The sequence below is a fragment of the Stegodyphus dumicola genome, chromosome 8 (genome assembly GCF_044657685.1).
Source record: "Stegodyphus dumicola isolate Sdum_Otavi_A_Nest chromosome 8, ASM4465768v1".
Taxonomy (NCBI): domain Eukaryota; kingdom Metazoa; phylum Arthropoda; class Arachnida; order Araneae; family Eresidae; genus Stegodyphus; species Stegodyphus dumicola.
Window position 1 is genome coordinate 101,603,114 of NC_140775.1, and position 3,996 is coordinate 101,607,109.

Genomic DNA, 3,996 nt, shown 5'->3' on the forward strand with positions numbered 1-3,996 from the left:
GAAATTTAATTCTGGGGTTGCTAAGCAACGCGAGCTATACAGATAAATGAAGGTCAATTTTCGAACAAAGAACTTTAGATTAAATAAAGCGGGAGAGAACGACAGCATGATATCAGCAGAATATGAAGTCAGTTTTTGATTGTCCAACATTGGTTTGAAGGATCACAATCTAGCCTGAGAAAATTAAATTCGGAACAATAACTGCTGTTTGTTATTACGTTCTATGCAGAATTTCAATTCGACGATGAATCTGTATAGATACATTCCTGTGCTAAAATAAAACTCCCAATACTTCATTGCATTTTCTTGGTATACTCAAACAGGGATGTATGCAACTATCTTGTCTGTCCGTATTCCCATATGTGAGGCGGAAATGCTAGTACTATTTGTTGGTAGCTTATATTATCTTGCCAAACTATCATATGTGACATTACATATGTTTTTCACTGAATTGCCTAATAAAAAGTTTTTTAAGAGAGAATTTCGAGGCTTAAAAATAAAAATTGTTTTAGAAAAGCGAAAATTTTTAGAAATAAGAAATACGAGGAGTTATGTAGGAGTACCACTTAAAAATGCAAGAATTTTACCAAACTTTATTAAAAAAATAAATATATAAACTTTTCATGTCTAATTAATCCTTGAAATTTAGAATGCAGGTAACAAAGTTAAAAGTTACATTACTGTAACTTTTAACTGTTACTGTCCTCTCTGAATTTCAGCTTACAACTCCCTGCCAGAACGTATTTTCAGAATCGCGGTCAAATGCAAATGAGGAGAAAAAGTATTTAACTGTGAAGTTCTACTGACTTCGTTAGAGAGCTAGAGATTGTATACAGCGCGCGTCAGCCTTTTGGCTATACTCTCTCTAAAGCTATTTTTACGCTCGGCCGTACCTTAGGCTCCTGATAGCTTCTCCGTTAGTTAGCGTTAAGGGGATAACTCTGTTAGAATCTTGATATCTTCGGCTCTATCTTTTTAATTAAGATTAGTTAACTTTTATTTCTTAGTTTTCTGAGTTCAAGCCCGAGTGGAGGCTTTATTGTAAACTCCAAGAAGGAGTCTTCTATGAACTTTATTTGTAATAATATAGGATATTTAACCCTTCTTGAGTATCTGTTCTCTTTCTACCTAACTAAAGCAATTATTCGCTTATCAGTTAAGGTTCCTCAACTTTAACTTAAAAGAAAGGAATCTTACGTTTGGCTCTCTAACGAAATCAGTAAAACTTCCAAGCTAAATACTTCTTCTCCTCATTTGCATTTGACCGCGATTCTGAAAACATGTTCTGGCCGGAAGTTGTAAGCTGAAATTCAGAAAGGACAAGAAAGTAACTTTTAATTAAAATTAACTGATAGATACATTAAGATAAACCTTACAACGTATTGATGAAGTTACTTTTTAATCAATTCTATTCAATTATTCCATATGAATTAGAATCAAACAGTTCATAACTGTTTTACAAAACTTCAACCGATGGTGATATAATTCGTTTCAACAGTGTTCGCTGGATCAATAAAGATCTTCTTTAAACAAAACAAAAAGAAGCAATCATTTTAATCGAATATGTATGGCTAAGACTTAGCCATTCTATATCCCAAAGTACCATGTGATACTTTATTCTAAAGTTCTATTTATAAAACTTCAAAATTAATTCATTTTTGATGCAAGGAAATTGAAGTCTGAAGTTGAAAAGAAGGAAGGGATAAACTTATTAACAAATTGTACACGCATTCCTGTCGAGCTTGAAGATTGATTCAAAGGCAACTAACAACAATAAACTAAGGTTTTCGTTCCATATTAGTAAAAGCTTTCAGTAGCCTTTCACTCTGAAAGGTTTCAACATCAACTATTAACTAGATTACACTTTTTAACTTTTTAACATGGATGCTACAACTGCCTGATGGCGGCACCTTTTTTTTAATAAAAGTCTCTCTGCTGAAGGTTAGTGACCACAAACTGTTGATTTTAGGAATATCCTACTAGCTGACTTTCTCATTTCACGGATTACTTTTACGACTTTTTAATTACAATTTTGCACAGTTAACTCAATTCGGAACGCATTAAAATGCAAGCGTCAATTTTTTTTTTAAATTCGGAGCAACAGCAACAATTCAATCAGTGCCCCCCCCCGTCTAATAAAGTACTGCATAAGTTTATATCGCTGGAATTATGGTAGTGATTCTTCATCTATTGCGAAATTTTGCAACATTCAAGTATTTTAGGCTAAGTTAAGCTTCATTTGCACCTTCTTACTTTTTGTTCTCTATTTAATATAGTGGATGTATTAAAGCAACACACTTTGATTTCTTTTTGATTCATTCAAATAGTACATGGGTGGCAGCGCTAGCAGGCGAACGGTGCGGCTCTTATGGAAATATATATATATATGAAATATGGTATACTACTATATGTCCAAAAGGAAGGAATTAATTTTTTTCACGGAATTAATTTATTGAAGTTATTAGTAAATTTAAACTGATCAATAGCAAACGTATTTATTTTATTTCATTTCTTGTTAGTTAAGAGGCTTAATAATTTTATTCAAAAGCATTGAAAAGTATTGTACAAATTCTCTAAAACAGCTCTATAACGAAAAATCTTGAAAAGTTAGATTTGTTTGTGGAGGCTTTACGAATGGATGGATGGATGCTTTACAGTGTCTGCTAAATTTCTGTTTCATTAGGAGCGGTAGAAACTAGTATATTGGAACGGCTGTGAGTAGACTAGAAAACGCATGTAATGCATTGCAGAATTTGATACAAGTTATAAGGTATTTTCTCCTTCCCTCCAGCATACCTTCATGGTGTAATGGTTATCACACTCTTCTCGTATTCCATAGGTCCAGGTTCGAGTCCCGGCTAGGGCATTGCTTATTTTTCAGGTCCCCAGCTGCAAAATAACCTAATGATTCTATTTTGGAGCCCAAACTAAACGGGCGGTGGATGATGGTTTTTCATCACCAAAATTTGGTGACTGAGTCTCCTAATTCCCAGTCGCCCTTTAAAAGGGGTAGTATATAATGTATTTTCTCCCTCCTTCTAACATGCCTTAGTGGTGTAATGGTTAGCACACTCGGCGCGTATTCGAGAGGTCCAGGTTCGAGTCCCGGCCAGGGCATTGCTCAATTTTTCACGTCTCCAGCTGCAAAGTAACCTATTGTTTCTACAAAGTTAGAAACAATGTTGGATTTGATGCCGAAATTGATAAGAAATTTATGGCAACTGGAAGCTTTGGAAATTTCTAATAAATCTGTTGAGAATTAAAGCTTAGAAGGCAATATTATATTAGAAAATTTCGAAAACTCGTAAAATTTGAAAGCAACAGATACAGCTTATTTGCCATGGAACGAACATGTAGTGGAATAACAGGATAATTTTGAGGTAGCTGAAAAACTATTTGAGTCACTGTGGCGCAGATTCAAGAAGAATTCGAATTTCATGAATATTACAAGACTGTGCTAAATCAACATTTATAAGACAATATCGCGGAAGAATCGTAATATTTAGACACTAAAAACGAGTACTTTTAATTGTATCAAGCTGTAATTAGAGAATACAAAGACACCACAAAACTTCCTCATCATCACATGCTAAAGGCAAATTATCATTGAATGACTGCTTAGGATCAAACGTTTCTTTCCATTTGAAACCTCTTTCAATACTTTTAAAATGATATAAATATGGACCTGTTGCTTTTGAGAAACATAGTTTCGGCTCTTAAACGTTTCTGAATTCTAATATGTGACTGTTACTGAAGTTTGTATATCCCTTCTGTATTATATCATGTGTGATACATTTAGTAATCAAGCTATGTGAAATGGTTTAACGACTAAATAGTAGCTTACGCCTTAAAATGATCGCTTATTGATATTTTGATGAATTTTATAGACTGAAAATTTCAAATTTATAGTCTTATATATTTTATTTTATAACTAGAGATTTTAGCGAAGTGTTTATCGTTTTGAACACAAACAAGAGTGTTTATCATTTCGAATAT